We start from the raw sequence: 7,523 nt of genomic DNA on the forward strand, positions 1-7,523 counted from the left end.
TATACAAAGAGGAAATTTTATGCTCTACAAGCATAACTCAGGAAGGAAGAGTGATCCCACATAAGTAACATAACCTAACAGCTTATGATCTTGGAGAATGACCAAAAAAAGGAGCCCAATCCATGCAGGAGAAAGGAAATAATAAAACTGAGAGCAGAAATTGATGAGATGGAAGTCCAAAATCAATCCAAAAGATCAATGAAACCAAGAGCTAGTTCTTTGAGAAAATAAACAAGATTGGCAAACCTTTAACAAGACTCACAAAGAGAGAAAAAAACCCAAATAAACAGAATCAGAAATGAAAAGAGGACATCACAACAGAAACTACAGAAATTCAAAGGATCATCAGAGATTACTTTGAGAATCTTTATGCCACAAAACAAGAAAACCTGAGGAAATGGATAAATTCCTGGATTTCTATAGATTTCCTGAGGCTGAACCAAGAAGACCTGGAGTACATGAACACGCCATATCACTATCAAGGAAATTGAAATGGTAATAAAAATCTCCCCCCAAACAAAAGTCCTGGCCCAGATAGATTCAGTAGAGAATTCTTTAAAAATCTTTAAAGAGGACTTACTCCCAATACTTTTCAAGCTTTTCCAGGAAATTGAAGAATCAAATCAGACACACTTCCAAACAGTTTCTATGAAGAAAATATCACCTTGATACTAGAAGCAGACAGAGATACCACAAGTTAAGAGAAATACAGGCTGATATCCTGATGAACAGAGACGCAAAGATCCTCAACAAAATCCTAGCAAACAGAATCCAACGACTCATCAAAAAGATCAGACACCGGGGCTGGAGTAATAGCACAGCTGGTAGGGTGTTTGCCTTGCACGCAGCCGACCTAGGTTCGATTCCCAGCATCCCATATGGTCCTCTGAGCACCACCAGGAGTAATTCTTGAGTGCATGAACCAGGAGTAACTCCTGTGCATCACCGGATGTGACCAAAAAAGCAAAAAAAAAAAAATTGGACACCATGACCAAGTAGGATTCATTCTGGGGAATGCAAGAATGGTTTAACATTCATTCGCAAGCCAAACAACATAATCCATCATATCAATAAAAGAAAAGATCAAAACTACATAATCATATCAATAGACTCAGGGAAAACATTTGACAGGATCCAGCACCTGTTTATGATAAAAACTCTCAGCAACATGGGAATTGAAGAAACTTCAATGGTCAAAGTCATCTACCACAAGTCCACCACAGGCATCATTCTCAATGGGGAGAAACTAAAAGTCTTCCCTCTAAGATCAGGAACAAGACAAGGATGCCCACAGTCACCACTCCTATTCAATATAGTACTGGAACTACTTGCCACAGCAGTTAGGCAAGAAAAATTATCAAGAGTATACAGATAGGAAAGGAAGAGGTCATGCTATCACTATTTACAGATGATATGATACTAATTAAATCCAAAAGACTCTACAAAAAAGCTCCTAGAAACAATAGGTTTGTATACTGAAGTGGCAGGCTACAGAAACAATACCCAAAAGTCCATGGCTTTCCTATATACAAATAATTAAAGAGAAGAAAGAGGTATTAAAAAAAAAATCCTGTTCACAATAGTGCCTCAGAAAATCAAGTACCTTGGAATCAGCTTAGCTGAAGAGGTGAAGAACCTATGTGAGTTTCCAAGAAAAAGGTTGATGCACATGAGGGATGAGAGCATTTGGTGGCCGAGAACCACCTCCCCAGGCCGGCCCACAGCGATGGATGGACGAAGGACCAGGGGATAGAAGGAACAGAAACTGGGCCCCGGGCTGGTCACTAGTGAGTTTATTTCTCTTTCCTCCCCGGCGTTGTCAGATCTCTCCCCTTACAGTGCAATCCTAATTGTGGTTTGGGTAATAGTCCCAGTCATCACAGTTCCATCATCCTAGTCTCCTCATAGACCTCAAAGTCCTCTACTTTCAGGCATCATCATTATCTAGTCCTCCTTCTAAAGCAAAAAAAAAAAAAAAATCGAACACCAAATTCCCAAAGTCTCCAAAGTCTCACTTCTCATCCTCCCTCTAGTCGTCGACTTTCTAGTCCCCTCTAACCCCTCACAGAATAGTTATATTGAAATCATGAATGTGGAGATACATAAAGGTCGGGTTGAACATTATCATAACATGAAAAAATATGTAAAGCCATTCCTACAGGTGATTAACTCAAGGCCAAAATCTTATCTGAGGAGATTACTCCAGATTACTAGGAGATCCGCTCAAGGGCTTTCTCCTTTCCTCAGCTAATTCATTTAAACAATCATAGTAACTTACTTCTTATAATATTTCTAGTCATTTTGTCTGAACACAGTAAGAGATATATTGATCTTAAAGATCGGCTCTTCCTGGGGACATCTCGCTACATATTCCAGACCACAGTCCTCAGGTCAGGTTAGTCTTTCCTAACCCCAGCAGAGTCCTTATTCAGTTACTTATTTTGGGTCATGACAGAGTTGGTTCCATGAGTTTGCTTTTATCATATGTATGGCACTTTGCTTGTTTCCTTTCTCTTATTATACTTGTGGCACTTAGCTTGTCTCCTTTCTATGCCAGGGTAGCTTATAGTTTGCCCTGAGTTCATCTGGTCATTTCTTCGGGACCCTGCTCTTGGAGTGCTAGTAACTAAGGGCAACTGAGGTTTAAGTCAAGTAAATATGGATTTCACTGTGTCACTGTTGTACCGTTGTTCATTGATTTGCTCGAGTGGGTGCCAGTAACATCTCCATTTGTCCCAGCCCTGAGATTTTAGCAGCCTCTCCTTATTTATCCTTTCCAACGCTGCCATATTGGAGGCTCTTTCAGGGTCAGGGGAATGAGACCTGTTATTATTACTGATTTTCGCATATCGAATATGCCACAGGTAGCTTGCCAGGCTCTGCTGTGTGGGCGGGATACTCTCGGTAGCTTGCCAGGTTCTCCGAGAGGGCCAGAGGTTTGGTGACGAGCTTGGACAAGCCTCATGCATGAAGGAACCGGCAGAGGAACAAAAGACTACTTCAAGAAATAAGAGAGGACACTAGAAAATGAAGATACATCCCCTGCTCATGGATAGGGAGGGTTAACATTATCAAAATGGCAGTACTCCCCAAAGCTCTATACAGATTTAATTTGGTCTCTGTCAGGATACCCATGACATTCTTCAAAGAAATAGACAAAACACTCCTGAAACTCATATGGAAAAATAAAGCCCCACAAATAGCTAAAGCAATCCTTGGAAAAAAGAAGTTGGGTGGCATCACTTTCCCCAACTTCAAATTTTACTACAAAGCAGTAGTAATTAAAACAGCATGGTACTGGGCTAGAAACAGACCTGCAGACCAATGGAATGGAGTTGAATATTCTGTCACAGATTCTCAAATATATGATCACTTCATCTTTGACAAAGGAGCAAGAAATGTGAAGTGGAATAAGGAAAGCCTCTTCAACAAGTGGTGCTGGGAAAACTGGACAGCTATTTACAAAAAATGAACTCTGACCTCTGTCTAATGCCAAGCACAAAAGTCAGGTCAAAGTGGATTAAAGACCTCGATATCAGACCTGAATCCATAACATACATGGAGGAAAATATAGGCAGAATCCTCCATGACATTGAAGCTAAAAGCATCTTTAAGGATGAAACACCTCTGACCAAGTAAGTGGAAATAAGCATAAATAAATGGGACTACATTAAACTAAGAAACCCCTGCACCTCAAAAGAAACAGTGACCAAAATCCAGAGAGAGCCCACGGAATGGGAAAGAAAATTTACCCAATATCCACATGATAATGGGTTAATATCCTTATTATATACAAGACACTAGTAGAATTATACGAGAAAAAATTAAAAAAAAACCTCCAACCCCATCAAAAAAAATGGGGAGGAGAAATGAACAGAAGCTTCCTCAAAAAAGAAATACAAATGACCAAAAGGCACATAAAAAAATGCTCTACATCACTAATCATCAGGGAGATGGAAATCAAAACAACAATGAGATATTACCTCACACCACAGAGACTGGCACACATCAAAATGAACAAAAACAACCAGTGCTGGTGCAGATGTGGGGAGAAAGGGACTCTCTTTCATTGTTGATGGCAATGTCCACTGGTCCAGTCTTTTGGAAAATAATATGGGCATTCCTTTAAAAACTAGAAATTGAGCTTCCATATGATCCATCAATACCACTTCTGAGAATATATCCCAAGGGTGGAAAAAAAGCACAGTAGAAATGACATCTGCACCTGTATGTTCATTGCAGCACTGTTTACACCAGTCAGTTCACACCAGCCAGTTCACAGCAGCCAGAATCTGGAAACAACCTGAGTGCCGGAGAACAGACGACTGGTTAAAGAAACTTTGGTACATGTACACAATGGTGTATGCAGCTGTTAGGAGAGATGAAGTCATAAAATTTGCTTAAAAGTGGATGGACTTTTAAGTCCATCATGCTAAGTGAAATGAGTCAGAAAGAGAGGGACAGGCATAGAATGATTGCACTCAAAATAACAGAAGACAGACACCCAAGGACAGTACAGACAGGGCCAGGAATATTGCTCCATGGTTGGTAGCCTGCCTCATAAGCTGGGGGAGAAGGCAGCTGGTATAGAGGAGGGAATCACTGGTTGGAGGGATAGTTCGGAATGGGAGATGTGTGCTGACAGTTGATAAAGGACCAAACATGATGGCCTCTCAGTATCTGTATTGCAAACCATAATGCACAAAAGTAGAGAGTCTTGGCGAAATTGTCTGCCATAGAAGCAGGGGGAGGGATGAGACTTTGGTGGTGGAAAATGTGCACTGGTGGAGGGATGGGTGATTGACCATTGTATGATTGAAATTCAAACATGAAAGCTCTATAACATTCTCACAGTGATTCAATTAAAAAAAAACCAAAAACACCTTATTTAGAAAATTTTAAAGAATGTTACTAAAGAAAGTGAATAGTTTCTGAGCACTGCTGATGTGATTCCCAAACCCCAAAATAAAACAAGATAAAATAAACTATCTACATCTTCAACACATATTCTACTTATGATATTATGCTACCACACATATAAAAAGTTTAAAACATTGTACATCCACTTCTCTATGAATTCTATAAACTATGGGTTTTCTAGTGATGTTTGGCTAGAATAGGAAGCAATTACCTTCTTCAACTGGTGCTGTGACTAGGACCAGCAGTCTTTTCTTATTTGGGGGGTGACTGTGTATGTTGATAGTTTGTTTTAATAGGCACTATTCCGTTGTGGAAGAGAAAAAATAAGCAAAAAATAAAATAATAAACAGGAAACCCACTACTGTGTTGTTCCTCACATGTTATAATGCTTGGATACTTCAATTACATTTTATCACTTTTAGAGACTTTAGACGTTTGCTATCAAGTGTTAACTCCAGATAGTTTCAGATGTAAAAGGAATGATGAGTAACTACATGCCCTCAGTCACAGTTTAACAATATAAAGTAAGGAGATAAGCTTCCTGTACTCTTACTCACACTCACATGGTTACTATTTCTGGTACTACTTTTCCCCCAGTTTCTGCACCCTGAACCCAGAGCCTTCACATATGCAGTGAAACACAGTCTTCACTATTGGCTACATCCCAGCTTTCTGTACTCTCAATTCCTTTGTGTAGGTTGTCATTTCCATCTCATGTAATTTTTCTGCTGTCTGAAGTGTTTCCTTTAACATTTCTTCTAGTGCAAATACGCAGCTGAAAGATTCCACCTTTTATATGTATGTGTAAATCTTTATCTCATCTACTTGTTTGAAGATAATTTTGTCAGTTATTAAATTTTAGGCTGACACTTTTCCCCTGTGCAAACATTACATAAGACATGCTTGTCCTATAAAATTATTATGAGAATTATGTATAAACAAAAGTGTACCATAGAATTTTATAAAATGAACCATGACAGGTATAAAAATAAAAACAAGCAAAATTTGTGTTCAGAGAGAGACTGAAAGCAAACAAAAACTTAATTTCTGCTTTTAAGTGAGAGTAAATTAATTACTTTTTTTCTGTTTGTTTATTGACTTCACTGTTTTGTAATATATGGCTTTTGTAATGAAAATAGTTTTATTTTATTGAAAAAGAACCAGATATCATAGGATAGATAGCTAAATGATCTCTAGTGAAAAGTCAGAATGGTGATTTCTCTGGAGGAAGTGTGGTGAATTTGTCTGAAGGGGTACCAGGACACTTTTGTGGGTAATGGTGGTGTTGGTGAAGTGAGTGCCCAGGGAGATCAGGACTAGTAAAGATTTCACCAGTTTCTTCACTGTTTGGACCCTGAGGTCCTGCCAGCATCAGCAAAGCAGCCATCAAGTTTCACCTGAGACATAATTTGGTTAACATGGTTTGGGAGTTGGTTCATGCCACCTAAATTTGGGGGTAGCTGTGATTCTCAGGCTGACGTGTGGTTATGTTCTTTGAAAGAAAAAGGAAGAATCAGTCTTAAATTCCACCCAAGTTCCAGGGGTTTGTCTAGCTAATAGAAAGGAATTTCAGGAGAAGAAAGATGAGGTGCAAAAAAGTTTTTCCAAGAAAATGAGATGCATCCAAGAAAGAATATGTATTGAGAGCGAGAGAGAGGCAGAGAGAGAGAGACAGAGAAAGAGATAAAGAGAAGAGACCGTCATAAGATAAAAAATATTGTTTCATACCCACAGTAGGGGATGCAGGTAATTCCAGAATGGAGTACTCCAAATTGACTTGTGAAACTGATTATTTACAGTCTTTTCTAAGCTGTCTTGAGGTTCTCCATGGAGATGAAGAGTAATTGCTAGGGCACTGTCAGGAGAAAAGATTTTGACCTCTGGTAGTCTCTTTAGTAACAGAATCTTAGCAGGGTCTTCATTCCTGCTTAATTTTCTGCTGATGCATTCCAGTCTACAAACCTGAACTCCATTGGGCAGGTGACGGGCTAAGTTGACCAAACATTTCTAGATTTCATGACTTCCTAAAGTTTATTGCCAAGAACACTTCCTATCTGCATGCTTGCATCAGTAAGAATGTTTTATATATCGGTGGGTTATAAAGATGCAGTGGCAGTATCGTAGCCAATGAGGTTTATCCGAGGCGCAATTATTGCTAATTGAAAACTTTCCCCAAAAAAAGTTAAAGCAAGATTTGTTTCTTTTAATTAAGGTATACAAATTTGCTTCAAAATTAAGAATTGAATCTAAATTAATTTGATTGAGGTGGGATGGTAACTAGATGAAGGTAAATGTAATACAAAAAATAGTAGAGATTGTAAAATTGATTGTGGAAGATGGTAGTAAACACTCAGGGGTTCATTCTACTTTTTGCTTGATTTGTGTAAATTTAGAGTGGAAACATAGAAGAAAATAGAATAAACTGTTATAGGAGAAAGTATATAGGTAGTTTGACTGGAAAGATTCCTTATTACTAGGAAAATTTTGCATGCAGTGTCTAGTGCCTGATGTTCTTTGACATTTGACCTTTATTGATTTTAATTTCACAAATGATTTAAACTAGATGTACAACAATCATTTGTTAATGGACAGAAAAATTTAGA

General features: G+C 38.6%; 1 non-coding gene across 1 annotated transcript; it reads left to right on the forward strand.

Annotated features, from left to right (window-relative positions):
• Window positions 1-7,018: 7,018 nt before the first annotated feature.
• On the forward strand, window positions 7,019-7,153 carry LOC130038611 (U4 spliceosomal RNA). The gene has a single exon (XR_008794739.1). It is a non-coding gene; the product is annotated as a U4 spliceosomal RNA (small nuclear RNA).
• Window positions 7,154-7,523: the final 370 nt, after the last annotated feature.

Source organism: Sorex fumeus, unplaced genomic scaffold, assembly GCF_029834395.1.
Source record: "Sorex fumeus unplaced genomic scaffold, SorFum_2.1 ptg000006l, whole genome shotgun sequence".
In the NCBI taxonomy this organism is placed as follows: Eukaryota; Metazoa; Chordata; class Mammalia; order Eulipotyphla; family Soricidae; genus Sorex; species Sorex fumeus.